At 39.3% G+C, this 18741-nt stretch overlaps 1 pseudogene; it reads right to left on the bottom strand.

The window, feature by feature from the left end:
• Positions 1-1917: 1917 nt before the first annotated feature.
• Positions 1918-2733, bottom strand: LOC116585726 (annotated as a pseudogene).
• Positions 2734-18741: the final 16008 nt, after the last annotated feature.

Consider the following 18741-nt stretch of genomic DNA (forward strand, 5'->3'; position numbering starts at 1 on the left):
TATTCCAAGCTGAATGGCAGGGGCGTAGCACCCCAGAGTCCAGGAGGCGATGGATGTGGGGGGTGATACCCGATTTAGCCTCTGCAGATAGGGGGTACTGTTTGATCCGGACAGGGTCAGCCCCAGGTTTGAGTTCTATAAAAAGGGCCGGTCGGTGTTTTGCCAGCCCTAGGACCCCTGTTTTGGCCCATGCTTCCCGGAACCGGCGTAGCCAAGGACTCGATATCCTGCTCTCGAGGGAGTGCAGTTTGGTAGAGCAGATGCTCATCCTCCAAACGCACTGTGAGTATTGTTAATGGCAGGTTCCGTGAGTCGGTCACCATGGGACCGCTGAGCGACTCAGGTTGGAAGTAAATATGTGCTCCCATTTTAGTGAGTAGGTCCCGTCCTAGTAAGGGGCAGGGGCTGTCAGGGATGACCAGGAAGGAATGGGTTACCTCCCCTGTGCTCAAGTTAATTTTCCGTTGGGTGGTCCAGGGGTATCTTCTAGTCCCAGTGGCTCCCTGGACCCAGGAGGATCTCCCCGAAATTTTTCCAAACGGTTTGGTTAACACTGAGTATTGAGCTCCCATGTCAACCAAGAACTGGATGGGCTTACCCTCCACTTATAGGGTTACCCTGGGCTCGGGGAGGGGAATCGAACCCGGTCCCCCCTAATCCGTATCCTGTGTAGAAAGGATGGGAGTGGGTCTTGGCTTCCATGACTGTAGTCTGGTTCGTGAGAGGCTTTTCCTAGGGCAATCACGTGCCGAATGCCCTTTTTCCCATCAATAGGCACATTGGTCATTATCCAGAGGGTGTCTAGATTGTCGGGCCATCTGAGCTCCCATTGGAGGGGTTGATTCCTTCTGAACGAAGGTGGCCAGGACCTTGGTCATTTCCTTGGTCACCTTCAGCTGTTTATCCTCCGGGGTATCCCGGCTATTGTAGACCCGTTGTGCTATGCGGAGCAGGTCCTGAACCTGCTTTCCTTCCAGATCCTCTAATTTCTGGAGCTTCCTTTTAATGTCAGGGGCTCCCTGGTTAACAAAAGACATAACTACTGCTGCCTGACTCTCAGGGGCCTCGGGATCCATAGGGGTATATTTTCTAAAGGCTTCCATCAACCTTTCTAGGATTGCCGCTGGACTCTCTGTCTTACCTTGCATTACTGCATATACCTTAGCCAAATTGGTGGGCTTGTGAACAGCAGCCCTGAGACCCGCCATTAGAGTCTGGCGATAAATGAGCAGTCGTCCCCTACCTTCTGCCTCGTTGTGGTCCCAGTCAGGCCTGGACAGAGGGAAACTTGCATTAATGAGGTCCGGATTAGCTGTTGGTCAACCATCATCCCCAGGGACCAACTTCCTTGCTTCCACCTGGATCCTTTCCCGTTACTCCGTGGTGAACAGGATCCAGAGAAGTTGTTGACAGACATCCCAGTTAGGCTGGTGGGTGAACATGATGCTGCCTAAAAGAACTATGAGATCTTTTGGATTTTCCGAAAATCATGCATTCTGACTTTTCCAGTTATATAGATCACTGGTTGAAAAAGGCCAATATTGGAGTCTAGGGTTACCAGTGTCATCAGGGGGTCCAATCTCCTGAAGGGGTAAAGCCACAGTTGAGTCTGCAGGCAGGGAGGGTTTTCTCTTTGAGAGCGACCTCTAGTGTGCCCAGCAGGCCCATCGGCCCCTCTGCGGGGGGGGGGGGGGTATAGGGGGCGGTTACTGCCCCTTCACCCTCCGTTTCCGCTTGAGGTCGGCGGGGGTGGCCACTGCTTCCTGACCCTCCGCTATCACCTGAGCTCTCGAGGGAGGGAGTTGGTAAGGGGGTGGATCCAAGCTGAGTAAATCCAGGCTATCAGGGAGGACAGGCAGAGGGGGCGTGGATGGTTTTCGAGGTTTAAGAGGTTCTTTAGGTCGGGCTACAAGGACCTTACAGTCTCCTGTGGATAGGAAGGGGGCTAACCAGGGAGGGGGATTTTCTACTAAATCTTGCCAGACCAATATATAGGGGGCTTGGTCTGGATGTCCCTCCTTTCCAGGCAAAAGAATCTGGGACTTGATCTTAAGGATAATGGGTAGGCAAAAGGTGCCTCCTATGGGCCACTCCACCCCAAAGGTCGGCCATTCGGAGTGGCAGAAAGTGATGAGTTTAGATCTCCAGATATCCAAGCTCAGGTTATTGCCTCTCGCCCGGACATCCTTGAAATTAGTCAGAAGCAGAGAGAGAGAGTGGTGCTCTGCATCTGCCCCATCTGGTCAGGCAGTTCCCAGATTAAAAATACAATTGAGACGAAAAGAAATGCGCCTAAAATACGCAGGGAACGACAGAGGCACCGGTGTAAGGGATTAGAAATAAAGGAACAGGTTAGAAATACGGAGGGGCTAGGTGAGGTGAGCACTCCCGGTTGGTCAGTCCGAAGGGGTAAATAATGACCCTCGGAGAGCTAAAAGTTGGAGCTAGGTGCGTTGTATCCTCCGATGATGGAAGTAGAGATTCTCTTCCTTGGCCTGCCAGGGTGAATCTGTAAGTAAAACAGGTTGGGGAACACAGGAGGTTTGGAAGAGGTTTCTTATGTTTCAGTGAGGCAGTCACAAGATTAGAGTGTTATAATACCCAGTGTTGCGACCTTAAAGTACACTCTTGTGATAGTTCTCCTTTGTCATGCAAACAGTTACGGACAAGGGGAGGGGTATCTTTCAGGTGCTGTCCTGCTTGCGTCCGTCCCTCGAGGGAGCTTAGGAGCATCTTAGCTAAGGTCTATCCGTATAATCCCCGGACCAGGCTACTCCGTGGAGTAGATGACCATTATGCCATATGACGCTCTGTGAGACACAGGGTGCAGCCCACTCAGACTCCATAGCCAAAGCTGCGGAGCCTTACAAACACATTCACACAGTCAAGCACTCTTCATAATCAAACGTATTGGACATCTACAGACACGATTACAATTATCACAGTTCACAATTCTGATGCCCTCGGGAGTGGGACTCGAACCCTCAATCCCCGAGAGGCCCCTGATGGGCAATGAGGGACGTCTCCATCGGCCCACTGGCAGCCCTATAGCGCCTCCTTCAGGCTCCCGAATTAATGTTGGTCCCTTGGTGCAGGGCACTCTCTCATTGGGATATTACTTTTTAATGGGTTGCCTCTGGTGGCTCCCTACCCCTATTGTTTATCTTCAGATATCAGTCTATCTTTCCCACTCTGCTTTACCTGCCCACTGGTGTCTTCTGCTCCAGTAGAGATCCAAACGTGTATAATTCTGATCTCAGGCTGATTTTGTGGGTGATCGGAGTTCTTTGGAAGGTAATCAGCTCATTTTAGGGTACAGTTGAAAGGGAACCTCCTCCCACTTCCCAGTCATCTTGTCTCACCAATCTCTCATTGTGATTTTGATTTGTATTTCCCTGAGGTCAATTGATATGGAGTATTTTTTCATGTGTTTATTGACCATTTGTATGTCTTCTTTGGAGAAAAATCTCTTCATGTCTTTTGGCCATTTTTTGACTGGATTGTTTGTTTATTAGAATGTTGAGTTTGAGAATATCTTTATAGATCTTGGATACCAGCCCTTTATCTGATATAGCATTTTCAAGTATCTTCTCCCATTCTGTGGTTTGCTTTTTAGTTCTGTTCATTGTTTCCTTTGTGTGCAGAAGCTTTGTATCTTGATGAAATTCCAATAGTTTGTATTGCTTTTGTTTCCATTGCCTTTAGATACATTTCTTGCAAGAAGTTGCTTTGTTCAAGTTTGAAGAGGATACTGCCTGTGTTCTCCTCTAGAATTTTGTTGGATTTCTGTCTCATATTGAGGTCTTTCATCCATTTCTAATTTATAGTTGTGTATGGTGTAAGCGAATTTTCCAGTTTCATTCGTCTGCATGTGGCTGTCCAATTTACCCAGCAACATTTATTGAAGAGACTGTTTTTTGTTTGGTTGTTTGTTTTGTTTTGCTTACATTGGATAGTCTTTACTGCTTTGTCAAAGACTAGTTGGCCATAGAGTTGATGGTCCATTTCCGGGCACTCTGCTCTGTTTCATTGATCCGTGTGTCTGATTTTGTGCCAGTACTATACTGTCTTGGTCACTACAGCTTTGTAATATAAAGTGATGTCTGGAATAGAGATGCCTCCATATTTGCTATTTCAAGATTTCTTTGACTCTTTGGAGTCTTTTGCTGTGCCATAAAAATTTTCGTATTGTTTGTTCTACTTCGTGAAAAATGCTGGTGATATTTTGATAGTGATTACATTAAATGTGTAATGTGTATTTTGCTTTGCATAGAATAGATGAGATAATAATATTTTTCTTCTAATCCATGAACAGGGAACGTTTTCCCAATTATTTCTGTCACTTTCTATTTATTTTGTAAGTGTTTTACAATTATCGCAGTACAGATATTTTACCTTTTGGTGAGGTTTATTCCTATGTATCTTACAGTTTGGGGTGCAACATTTTTAATTATAATATTTAAAAATATTGTAATTATTTATTTGTCAGAGAGAGAGAGAGAGGGAGCACATGCAAGCAGGAAGAGTGGCAGACAGAGGCAGAGAGAGAAGCAAGCTCCCTGCTGAACAAGGACCCAATGGAGGACTTGATCCCAGGACTCTGGGATCATGACCTGAGCCAAAAGCAGTGGCTTAACCAACTGAGCCACCCAGGAGTCGCTTAATTATAATTTTTATGTGCTTATCACAATAAGATATTGTCAAGCAAGTGAAATTTGTGGAGAAAGTTCTCCAATAGCTGATGCATGTACTTACGACAACTAAGGATTCCTAAACTGGGTTAATGGAGCCATTTTATGAATCCCATACTGCAAAATGACTTGAGTCCAGGGAAATCTCTTTAGGGTTATTAAGATAATTTCAGCGTTCCTTAACCATTTTCTTTTCTTTTCTTTTCTTTTCTTTCTTTCTCTTTCTCTCTTTTTTTCTTATATTTAGTTAGCCAACATATAGTACATCATGTTTCTGATGTAGTGTTCAATGATTCATTAGTTGTGTATAATACCCAGTGCTCATCACAACATGTGCTCTCCTTAATACCCATCACCCAGCTATCACATCCCCTACCCTCATCCCTTCTGTAACCCTCAGTTTGTTTCCTGAAGTCCAGAGTCTCTCATGATTGGTCTCCATCTCTGATTTCCTCCCATTTAGTTTTACCTCTTTTCTCCTATGGTCCTCAATGTTATTCCTTATGTCCCACATATGAATGAAACATATGATAACTGTCTTTCACTTCTTGACTAATTTCATTTAGCATAATACCCTCCATTTCATCCATGTCAGTGCAAAAGGTAAATATTAATACTTTCTGTTGGCTGAGTAATACTGCATTGTATATATGAACCACATCTTTATCCATTCATCTATTGAAGGACATCTATGCTTTGGATGCAATTTTAAATCAGATTGCTTCTCTGATTTTTCTTTCTAACACTTAATTATTGTTGTATAAAAATGAAAAAGATTTCTGTATGTTGATTTTGTATCCTGTAACTTTACTCAATATTTTACTTCTGTTAATGGCCAGAAGACATGCATAGACATTTTCCCAAAGAAGACGCAGAGATGCATAAAAGACTCATGAAAAGATGTTCAATATCACTCACCATAGTGAAATTCAAATCAAAACTGCATTGAGATATCATCTCATACCTGTCAAAATGGCTAAAAACAACAGTAAAAAACATGTTGACAATGATGTGGAGGGAGAGGAAAGCATAGTGTTGCTGCCACTATGAGAAACAGTATGAAATTTCCTCAGAGACTTAAAAATGGAAATATGGAAGTGAAAGAAATTTAAGAAACAAACAAAAATTTTAAAAATGGAAGTATCCTATTTATGACACAACAATTTCCCTACTAGATATTTAGCAAAAATATTTAAAAAAATATATACTGATTTGAAGGGACACATACAACCAGGTGTTTATAGCAACATTATCAATGATAGACAGTTTGTGTAAAGAGTCTAAATGCCCAATGACTGATGAATTGATAAAGATGTCACATATACATACAATGGGATATTACTCAGTCATCAAAAAGGATTTTTTTGTTTTGTTTTGTTTTGTTTTGTCATTTGCAAAGGTGTGGATGGAGCTCCAGTGTATTATGCCAAGTGTAATAAGTCACTCAGAGAAAGAAAATACCATATGTGAATTTTAATAACCAAAACAGATTAATATAGGGGAAAGAACACAAACAAAAAAGGGACAGAGGGTTGCTTGAAGGGAGGTGGGCACAGGGGATTAAAGATTTCGCTTGTTTTAATGAGCACTGAGTTTTACATGCAAGTTATAAAATCAAATTCTACCCCAGAAACTAATCTTACACCTTATTTTAACTAACTAGAATTTAAATAAAACCTGAAACATAAAAAAGAATAATTTATAGTGCATAAAATTCTGTCAGTTTTTTTCTTTAAATTTCAATTCTTATTTAATTCTACTTTTTTCTTGTTTACAGTGTTTTTGAGAAAAGTCAAATGTAATACCTTGATGTGTGTTTAATTCGTTTTTGTCTGGTTTTTTTCAAGGATCCTTTCTTTATACTTGAATATCTGCAGTTGGAAAATGATGTCTCTAAATGTAACTATTTCAGTATTTATTCTACTGTTATCTTCTGATGTTCTTGGATCTGTGACTTGAAAACATTAATTTTGAAAATTCTCTCTCATATTTTTTAAGTATTTGTTGTATCTTTTTTCTCTTTATCATAGTCTCATATTCCCATTATGCTAATGTTCATTTTTTGCAGTTGTCCCAGAGTCCTTGGATTTTCTGTTCTATTTTTAAAGTCTGTCTTGTTTGCTTTTCATTTTTGACAATTCCTATAGTATATTATCTAGCTTAGAGATTCTTTTCTCAGATGGTTCAAGTCTAATAAGACCATTAAAAATATTTTTTTTCTCTTAAAGTGTTCCTGGTCTGTAACATTTGTTTTTATTTTTTTCTTAGAATTTACATTTGTCTGGTTACATAACTCATTTTTTTCATTATATCTACGTCATACATTACATCTCATTGACTACTAATTATAATTGTTTTAAATTACATGATCTAATAAGTCCAACACCCTTGGAGGTCTGGGTCTGATAATTATTCTATGTCTTCATTTTTTTAATAACCTTTTCTTTTTCTTTATAGCTGGAGATACTATCCTGGGTAAAAAGGAATCGATGTACATAGGTCCTTAAAGATGTGGTGATTGTAACACCTTGGTCGCTCTGTAGGTTAAAGCCTCAGCTTTCAGTTCAGGTCATGATCCCAGGGTCCTGGGATTTAGTCCCACACTGAGCTCTCTGCACAGCAGGGAGCCTGCCTCCCCACCCCTCCTCTGCCTGCCTCGCTGTCTACTTTTAATCTCTCTCTCTGTCAATTAAAATCATACATAAGGGGCACCTGGGTGGCTCAGTGGTTAAAGCCTCTGCCTTCAGCTCAGGTCATGATCCCAGGGTCCTGGGATAAAGCCCTGCATCGGGATCTCTGCTCAGCAGGGATCCTGCTTCCTCCTCTTTCTGCCTATCTCTTTGCCTACTTGTGATCTCTGTCTGTCAAATAAATAAATAAAATCTTTAAAAAATACATAAAAACCATTAAAATAAATAAATCAGAATGTGATGATAAGGTTTTGGTGAAAGGAATGCATTCTATAGTGCTATGACTAAATATCAGTATTTTGGAGAATCTATGTCTCTGGTGTGAGCCTCACAATGTTTCTCTTCTTTTTCCTTTATTTTTATCACCTAATGGATTTTTTTAAATACCTGGAATGGGATGGATTTGACTATTTCCTGTTTCCCACGTTGATGCCTAGACTGGCCTGCAGTTGGAGATTTCTCTTTTCCAACTAGAGATGACCATTATTTATTATTTCCATTCCTCTAGTGTGTTATACTCTGATAAGACCTCAGCAGTTTACTTTAGATTAATTGATTTCTTCTGAGGGAAGGCCTTGTAAAGAACTATGGAATGCTGTCATATATTAAAGTGCTACCTTCACATCAAAAATGGGCAGAAGATATGAACTGAAACCTCTCCAATGAAGACATACAAATGGTTAACAAACATATCAAAAGATGTTCATCATCATTAGCAATCAGGGAGATTCAAATTAAAACCACATTGAGATATCACCTTAGAACAGTTAGAATGGCCAAAATTAGAAAGACAGGAAACAACATGTGTTGAGGAGATGTGGAGAAAGAGCAACCATCTTACACTGTTGGTGGGAATACAAGTTGGTGCAACCTCTTTGGAGAACAGTGTGGAGATTCCTCAAGAAATTAAAAAGAGAATTTCCCTATGACCCCGCCATTGCACTCCTGGGTATTTACCCCAAAGATACAGATGTCGTGAAAAGAAGGGCCATCTGTACCCCAATGTTTATAACAGCAATTGCCACCATCGCCAAACTGTGGAAAGAACCAAGATGCCCTTCAATGGACGAATGGATAAGGAAGATGTGGTCCATATACACTATGGAGTATTATGCCTCCATCAGAAAGGATGAATACCCAACTTTTGTAGCAACATGGACGGGACTAGAAGAGATTATGCTGAGTGAAATAAGTCAAGCAGAGAGAGTCAATTATCATATGGTTTCACTTATTTTGAGCATAATAAATAGAATGGAGGACATGGGGAGTTATAGAGGAGAAGGGAGTTGGGGGAAATTGCAAGGGGAAGTGTACCATGAGAGACTATGGACTCTGAAATACGATCTGAGGGTTTTGAAGGGGCGGGGGGTGGAGGTTGGGGGAATCAGGTGGTGGGTATTAGAGAGGACAAGGATTGCATGGAGCACTGTGGGTGTGGTGCAAAAATAATGAATACTGTTATGCTAAAATAAATTTAAAAAGAAGACATAAAATTTAAAGTGTTTCCTTTTCCTCTCTTTTTGTCAGAAGAGTGAAAGTATTTGTCAAGTTCCTTGAGGTAAAACTCACAAAAGTTTGGAGGCCTCACACGTGATAGGAAACTCCCGGTGTTTTTAAATCTCGAATTTTTTTTTACATAGAGCTCCTGCAATTTAATTGAACAGACCAAATTCTCCTAATCCAGAACTGATTCCCATAGTAGTTTCTTCTTGTAAATCTCTGATCATATAAGCTTAGCTCCCAATATGTCTCTGTCTCTTCAGTCTTGGTGCAAGGCTTTGCACTGTGTTGGATCTCTTTTTCATATCCGAGACGGAGTTGTTAATTTTTCAGTGTGGTCACCTTTTTACTTGATAGGATGCATTTATGACTTCCAAGCTACTTACCTGTGGAATCAGAAAGCAGACATCAGAATTATTTAATTTGTAGTAGAAAGCTATATCTTTGGTCATTTTAAATTTTTTTAAAAAAATTTATTATTATTTTTAATAAACATATAATGTATTTTTATTCCCAGAGGTACAGGTTTCTGAATTGCCAGGTTTACACACTTCACAGCATTCACCATAGCACATACCCTCCCCAATGTCCATAACCTCACATCCCTCTCCCAATCCCCTTCCTCCTCAGCAACCCTCAGTTTGTTTTGTAAGATTAAGAGTCACTTATGGTTTGTATCCCTCCCGATCCCATCTTGTTTCATTTATTCTTCTCCTACCCCCCAACCCCGCATGTTGCATGTCCACTTCCTCATATCAGGGAGATCATGTGATGGTTATCTTTCTCCGATTGATTTATTTCACTAATCATGATACCCTATAGTTCCATCCACATCATCGCAAATGGCAAGATTTCATTTCTTTTTTTTAAATTAATTTTTTATTTTTTATAAACATATATTTTTATCCCCAGGGGTACAGGTCTGTGAATCACCAGGTTTACACACTTCACAGCACTCACCAAAGCACATACCCTCCCCAATGTCCATAATCCCACCCCCTTCTCCCAAACCCCCTCCCCCCAGCAACCCTCAGTTTGTTTTGTGAGATTAAGAGTCACTTATGGTTTGTCTCCCTCCCAATCCAATCTTGTTTCATTTATTCTTCTCCTAAAGATTTCATTTCTTTTGATGGCTGCATAGTATTTTATTCAGTATATATACCACCTCTTCTTTATCCATTCATCTGTTGATGGACATCTAGGTTCTTTCCATAGTTTGGCTATTGTAGACATTGCTGCTATAAACATTCGGGTGCATGTGCCCCTTCGGATCTCTACATTTGTATCTTTAGGGTATATGCCCAGTAGTGCAATTGTTGGGTCATTGGGTAGTTCTATTTTCAACTTTTTGAGGAACCCCCATGCTGTTTTCCAGAGCGGTTGCCCCAGCTTGCATTCCCACCAACAGTGTAGGAGTGTTCCCCTTTCTCTGCTTCCTTGCGAGCATCTGTCATTTGCTGACTTGTTAATTTTAGCCATTCTGACTGGAGTGAGGTGGCATCTCATTGTGATTTTGATTTGTATCTCCCTGATGCCAAGTGATGTGGACTGCTATTTCATGTGTCTGTTGGCCATCTGGATGTCTTCTTTGCAGAAATGTCTGTTCATGTCTTCTGCCCATTTCTTGATGGATTATTCTTTGGGTGTTGACTTTGCTAAGTTCTTTATGGATTTTGGATACTAGACCTTTATCTGATATGTCGTTTGCAAATATCTTCTCCCATTCTGTCAGTTGTCTTTTCGTTTTGTTAACTGTTTCCTTTGCTGTGTAAAAGATTTTTATCTTGATGAAATCCCAATAGTTCATTCTTTTTTTTTATTATTCTTTATTTTTTATAAACATATAATATATTTTTATCCCCAGGGGTACTGGTCTGTGAATTGCCAGGTTTACACACTTCACAGCACTCACCAAAGCACATACCCTCCCGAATGTCCATTACCCCACCCCCCTTCTCCCCATCCCCCTCCCCCCAGCAACCCCCAGTTTGTCTTGTGAGATTAAGAGTCATTTATAGTTTGTCTCCCTCCCAATCCCATCTTGTTTCATTCATTATTCTCCTACCCACTTAAGCCCCCATGTTGTATCACTACTTCCTCATATCAGGGAGATCATATGATAGTTGTCTTTCTCTGCTTGCCTTATTTCGCTAAGCATGATATGCTCTAGTTCCATCCACATTGTCGCAAGTGGCAAGATTTCGTTTCTTTTTTTTTTTTTTAGATTTTATTTATTTATTTGACAGAGAGAGATCATAGGTAGGCAGAGAGCCTGGCAGAGAGAGAGAGAGAGGGAAGCAGGCTTCCCGCTGAGCAGAGAGCCCGATGTGGGACTCGATCCCAGGACCCTGAGATCATGACCTGAGCCGAAGGCAGCAGCTCAACCCACTGAGCCACCCAGGTGCCCCAAGATTTCGTTTCTTTTAATGGTTGCATAGTATTCCATTGTGTATATATACCACCTCTTCTTTATCCATTCATCTGTTGATGGACATCTAGGTTCTTTCCATAGTTTGGCTATTGTGGACATTGCTGCTATAAACATTCAGGTGCACGTGCCCCTTTGGATCACTACGTTTGTATCTTTAGGGTAAATACCCAGTAGTGCAATTGCTGGGTCATAGGGCAGTTCTATTTTCAACATTTTGAGGAACCTCCATACTGTTTTCCAGAGTGGTTGCACCAGCTTGCATTCCCACCAACATTGTAGGTGGGTTCCCCTTTCTCTGCATCCTCGCCAGCATCTGTCATTTCCTTGACTTGTTGATTTTAGCCATTCTGACTGGTGTGAGGTAATATCTCCTTGTGGTTTTGATTTGTATTTCCCTGGTGCCGAGTGATATGGAGCACTTTTTCATGTGTCTGTTGGCCATCTGGATGTCTTCTTTGCAGAAATATCTGTTCATGCCCTCTGCCCATTTCTTGATTGGATTATTTGTTCTTTGGGTGTTGAGTTTGCTAAGTTCTTTATAGATTTTGGACACTAGTCCTTTATCTGATATGTCATTTGCAAATATCTTCTCCCATTCTGTCAGTTGTCTTTTGGTTTTGTTAACTGTTTCCTTTGCTGTGCAAAAGCTTTTGATATTGATGAAATCCCAATAGTTCATTATTGCCCTTGCTTCCCTTGCCTTTGGTGATGTTCCGAGGAAGATGTTGTTGCGGCTGAGTTTGAAGAGGTTGCTGCCTGTGTTCTCCTCAAGGATTTTGATGGAGTCCTTTCTCACATTGAAGTCCTTCATCCATTTTGAGTCTATTTTCGTGTGTGGTGTAAGGAAATGGTCCAATTTCATTGTTCTGCATGTGGCCATCCAATTTTCCCAACACCATTTGTTGAAGAGGCTGTCTTTATTCCTTTGGACATTCCTTCCTGCTTTGTCGAAGATTAGTTGACCATAGAGTTGAGGGTTTATTTCTGGGCTCTCTATTCTGTTCCATTGATCTATGTATCTGTTTTTGTGCCAGTACCATGCTGTCTTGATGATGACAGGTTTGTAATAGAGCTTGAAGTCTGGAATTGTGATGCCACCAACTTTGGCTTTCTTTCTCAAGATTCCTTTGGCCATTCGAGGTTTTTTATGGTTCCATATAAAATTTAGGATTATCTGTTCCATTTCTTTGGAAAAAAATGGGTGGGATCTTGATAGCAATTGCATTAAATGTGTAGATTGCTTTAGGTAGCATAAACATTTTCACAATATTTGTTCTTCCAATGTAGGAGCATGGAATATTTTTCCATTTCTTTGTGTCTTCCTCAATTTCTTTCATGAGTACTTTATAATTTTCTGAGTATAGATTCTTTGCCTCTTTGGTTAGGTTTATTTCTAGATATCTTATCTTTTTGGGTACAATTGTAAATGGGATTGACTCCTTAATTTCTCTTTCTTCTGTCTTGGTGTAGAGACATGAAAATGATATCTGTGCATTGATTTTATATCCTGACACTTTACTGAATTCCTGTACAAGTTCTAGCAGTTTTTGAGTGGAGTCTTGGGTTTTCCACATATAGTTTCATATCATCTGCAAAGAGTGATAGTTTGACTTCTTCTTTGCTGATTTGGATGCATTTAATTAATTTGTTGTCTCATTGCTGAAGCTAGGACTTCTAGTATTACCTTGAATAGTAGTGGTGATAACAGACATCCTTGCCATGTTCCTGACCTTAGCAGAAAAGCTTTCAGTTTTTCTCCATTGAGAATGATATTTGCAGTGGGATTTTTCATGGATCGTTTTGATAATGTTGAAGTATATAGCCTCTATCCCTGCACTTTGAAGAGTTTTGACCAAGAAGGGATGCTGTACTTCAACAAATGCTTTTTCAGCATCTATTGTGAGAATCATATGGTTCTTTTTCTTTCTTTTATTAATGTGTTGTATCACATTGATTGATTTGTGGATGTTGGACCAACCTTTCAGCCCTCGAATAAATTCCACTTGGTCGTGGTGAATAATCCTTTTAATGTACTGTTGAATCCTATTGGCTAGTATTTCGGTGAGAATTTTCACATCTGTGTTTATCAATGATATTGGTCTGTAATTCTCTTTTTTGATGGGGTCCTTGTCTGGTTTTGGGATCAAGGTGATGCTGGCCTCATAAAATGAGTCTCGAAGTTTTCCTTCCATTTCTATCTTTTGGAAGAGTTTCTTGAGAATAGGAAATAATTCTTCTTTAAATGTTTGGTAGAATTCCCCTGGGGAGCCATCTGGCCCTGGGCTTTTGTTTGTTTGGAGATTTTTGATGACTCTTTCAATCTTCTTACTTGTTATGGGTCTGTTCAGGTTTTCTACTTCATCCTGGTTTAGTTGTGGTAGTTTATATATCTCTAGAAATGAATTCATTTCTTCCAGATTGTCAAATTTGTTGGTGTAGATTTCCTTATAGTATGTTCTTATAATTGTTTGTATTTCTTTGGTGTTGGTTGTGATCTCTCTTCTTTCAATCATGATTTTATTTATTTGGGTCCTTTCTCTTTTCTTTTTGATAAGTCTGGCCAGGGGGTTATCAATCTTATTAATTCTTTCAAAGAACCAGTTCCTAGTTTCATTGATTTGTTCTATTGTTTTTTGTTTGTTTGTTTGGTTGTTTCTATTTCATTTATTTCTTCTCTGATCTTTATGATTTCTATTCTGCTGCTGGGTTTAGGATTTCTTTCTTATTCTTTCTCCAGCTCCTTCAGGTGTATTGTTAGGTTGTGTATTTGAGACCTTTCTTGTTTCTTGAGAAAGGTTTGAACTGCTATATATTTTCTTCTCAGGACTGCCTTTACTGTGTCCCAGAGATTTTGAACGGCTGTGTTTTCATTATCATTTGTTTCCATGAATTTTTTCAGTTCTTCTTTAACTTCCTGGTTGACCCATTTATTCTTTAGAAGGATGCTCTTTAGTCTCCATGTATTTGGGCTCTTTCCAAATTTCCTCTTGTGATTGAGTTCTAGCTTCAGAGCATTGTAGTCTCAAAATATGCAGGGAATGATCCCAATCTTTTGATACCAGTTGAGACCTGATTTATGACCCAGGAAATGATCTATTCTGGGGAATGTTCCATGTGCACTAGAGAAGAATGTGCATTCTGTTGCTTTGAGATGAAATGTTCTAAATATATCTGTGGTGTCCTTCTGGTCCAGTGTGTTATTTAAGGCCTTTATTTCCTTGTTGATCTTTTGCTGGGATGATCTGTCCATTTCAGTGAGGGGAGTGTTAAATTCCCCTACTATCATTGTATTATTGTTGACGTGTTTCTTTGATTTTGTTATTAATTGGCTTATATAGTTGGCTGCTCCTACATTCGGGGCATAGATATTTAAAATTGTTAGATCTTCTTGTTGAACAGACCCTTTGAGTATGATATACTGTCCTTCTTCATCTCATATTATAATCTTTGTCTTAAAATCTAATTGATCTGATGTAAGGATTGGCACCCCAGTTTTCTTCAGATGTCCATTAGCATGGTAAATTGTTTTCCATCCCTTCACTTTAAATCTGGAGGTGTCTTCGGGTTTAAAATGAGTTTATTGTAGGCTGTATATTGATGGGTTTTTTTTATCTACTCTGATACACTGTGTCTTGATTATGGCATTTAGCCCATTAACATTCAAGGTAACTATAGAGAGATATGAATTTAGTGCCATTGTATTGCCTGTAAGGTGACTGCTACTCTATATTGTCTCTGTTCCTTTCTGATCTACTACTTTTAGGGTCTCTTTTTGCTTAGGGGACCCCTTTCAATATTTCCTGTAGATCTGGTTTGGTGTTCTCAAATTCTTTCAGTCTTTGTTTGTCCTGGAAGTGTTTAATCTCTCCTTCTATTTTCAATGATAGTCTAGCTGGATATAGTATTCTTGGCTGCATGTTTTTCTCAATTAGTGCTCTGAATATGTCATACCAGTTCTTTCTGGCCTGCAAGGTCTCTGTGGATAAGTCTGCTGCCAATTAATATTTTTACCATTGTATGTTACAGACTTCTTTTCCTGGGCTGATTTCAGGATTTTTTGTTTGTCACTAAGACTTGTAAACTTTACTATTAAGTAACAGGGTGTGGACCTATTCTCATTAAAAAAAAATTATCTACTTTCTTTATACGTAAGTGTGCTTTTATATTCAACATGTATTCACATTTTGCATTTCATCAAATATTATAATACTTTTTAATTGAAATATTTGGAACATATTCACCTAATGTAATTACTTTATGTGGTTAATTTTAAGTCTACCTCCTTGTATTTTTTCCTTCTTTGGCTTTGTTATTTATTGACTTTTCAGTGGGTCTGTACCCAAGCATGACCTGAAAGTAGTGGAGCAGAGAGTGCACATGAGCCCACAACAGCTCACACTCCCAAAGTCACAAAATGCAGAGATTCACAGAGGTCCCAGGAATTCCTCCCAGGAGAACTGCAATAAGAGGCAACCATGGAAATCTGTGAAGGTTGGTGCTCACAGAAGTAAAGATAGTTTGATTCAGAGAGTTTATTGAAGATAAGTCCATGATCTTGTGGCTCAATGCCAGAGATCAAGTCACAACCATTTTTGCTCTGACCCTCTGAAGAAGCATGGAAAGCCACCAGGGAACAAAAGCCCGCATAGAAGCCGATCTTATATTAAGTCCACCCTCCAAAGGGTGGGACAGCTCTCCCCACGCAAAGATACTTGAGTAGCAGCACAAAAGACCCCTTGCCCAGAAGACAGCCTGGAAGAACAGGTGAATGACAAGCTTAAGGATTATAAAAAACTGTAAAACTCCAGAGACAAGAGAAATCAGATTCAGGTGTTTCCTTAGTACTTGTTTATGCTTTATTCTAATTTTTTTTTCTTTACCTTTTGCCCATTTAATAGAATCTTATTTTACCAACTTTTGTTTTTAAGTTGTTTTAATCTATTTTTCACATCTACCTTTTAAAGATATATACTTTGTTCTAATTCTTTTTTCTCTCTATTCAATTTGATTTTTATATAACTATAAATTTCAATTTCTTTGCAATTTTGGGATGTGGTGTCTTCTAACAACAGAACAGAATTCAATCAGGAACAAAAATACCACCCTTATTTGTCCACCCTGTGATATTATAGTCCCTACCCCCCTTCCTAAAATATATTTTTATTGCATGTTGGTTCTGTGTTCTTTTCTGTGGTGGCTTCTGACCACTTTGGATTTTTTCTAGGATGCATTCTACTTGGGTCATGGTGGATATTTTTGATTCTGTTCATTCCATTCCCCATCTTTCACTTGGCAGAGTGACTAAGAGGAACTCACACAAAGAAGAGAACCATAGGTAATGTTCTCTAACAGAGCTAATCAATATAGATATAAATAGGATGTCAGATATGGCATGCAGGATAGGAAAAATAGCTAATAACTAGACTTGAAGAAAGCATACATTACATTATGGAATCCCTGATGGCAGAAATGAGATCTAATCAGACTGAATGTAAAAATCTTATGAATCAGATGCAGTCCAAATTGAATGTTCTAACAGCTAGAGTCAATGAAGCAGGAGAGATATGTGACCTAGAGGGCAAGCTTATGGAAATTAAACAGGTTTATGAAAAGATAAAAGGCAACAAATAGCTCAAGAAGAAAGGCTTAGAGAATTTAATGATGCCTCAAAACAAATTAATGTCCTTATTTTTGGGATCCTGGTGGTTGTTAAAGGAGAGAGAGGATTAGAAGGTTTATTTGAGCAAATCATGGCTAAGAACATCCTCTATTCTGGGGAGAGAAACAAACCTCCATTTCCAAGAGGCAATGAAGCCAGTTCCCCAAATCAATAAAAATAGATCAACATCCCAAAATATAATATTGAACCTTGCAAATCTTAGAGCCAAAGAAGCTATCCTGAGAGAAGCTAGGGAGAGGACATTCCTTACATGAGGAGAGAGGAACATCAAAATAACAACAGATCTATTCAAAGGAACATGGCAGGCCAGAAAGTGCTGGCAAGATTTAGTCAAGGTATTAAAAGAGAAGAACATTTAGAATTTCCTTCAAGGCTGTCATTCAGAAGGTAAAGTGAGATAAAGAGCTTCCAGGACAGATAGAAAATGAAAGACTATGTGACTACCAAGAAAGTCCTGCAAGGAATATTAAGTGGGATACTGTACATTAAAAGAGACCTTAAGAGTAACATAGACCAGAAAATAATAGATAATCTACAGAAACAGGGACTTTATAGGCAATATATTGGCAGTAAATTAATATCTTTTGATGATTACTCTGAATATAAATGGGATGAGTATTCCAATTAAAAGAAACAGATCTTTATCAGATTGGACAGAAAAGCAATGGCCATTCATATGCTATCTACGGGAGACTCATTTTATGCCTAAGGACACCTCCAGTTGATAGAGTGGATAACTATTTACCACACTAATGGCCCTCAAAAGAAAGCAGTGGTATCAATCCTCATATGAGGCAAATTAGGCTTTAAACCAAATATGATAGTAGGAGATATGAGGGAGGGGCACTATATCATACTTACAGGGTCTATCCTATAAGAAGATCTAACAGTTGTAAATATCTGTGTCCCCAACCTGGAAGCAGCCAATTATAGATACCAACTAAAAATCAAAGTAAAGAAATGTATTGATAATAATACACTAATATTAGGGGACTGTAATAACCCACTTGCAGCAAGGGACAGAGGATCTAAGCAGAAAATCAACAAAGAAGCGACTTTGTATGACACACTTGGCCAGATGGACTTTGCAGGTATATATACAGAACATTACATCCTAAACCAACACAATACTCATTCTTCTTGAGCGCATATGTGGTTTCCTCCAGAATAAAGCACATAGTGGGTTACAAATCAGGTCTCTACCCATACCAAAAGATTGAGATAATTCCTTACATATTTTCAGGCCACATTACTTTGAACCTGGAATACAACCATAAGGAAAAAATCGAAAGGAACACAAACACTTGGGGTTTAAAGAACATCCTACAAAGAATGAATGGGTCAACCAGGAAATTAAAGAAGAACTTAAACTATTCATGCAAGCCAATGAATACAAAACCACATCAGTTCAAAACCTATGGGATACCCTTAAAGGCAGTCATAAGGGGGAAAAACTGCCTTCCAAGACTCTCTCAAAAAAAAAAAAAAGAAAAAAGAAAAATACCTAAATGCACAACCTAACATTACACCTAAAACACCTGGAAAAAGAACATGAAATAAAGCCTATATCAATTAGGAGAATACAAATAATAAATACTAGAGCAATGATCAAAGAAATGGAAACCAGAAGAGCAGAACAGATCAACAACACTAGAAACTGGGTCCTTGAAAGAATTAATAAGAACAAAAGACCTCTGGCGAGACTTATCAAAATAAAAGAGAAGCAACCAAAATTGATAAAATCTGAGT

The sequence above is a fragment of the Mustela erminea genome, chromosome 3 (genome assembly GCF_009829155.1).
Source record: "Mustela erminea isolate mMusErm1 chromosome 3, mMusErm1.Pri, whole genome shotgun sequence".
Classification (NCBI taxonomy): Eukaryota; Metazoa; Chordata; class Mammalia; order Carnivora; family Mustelidae; genus Mustela; species Mustela erminea.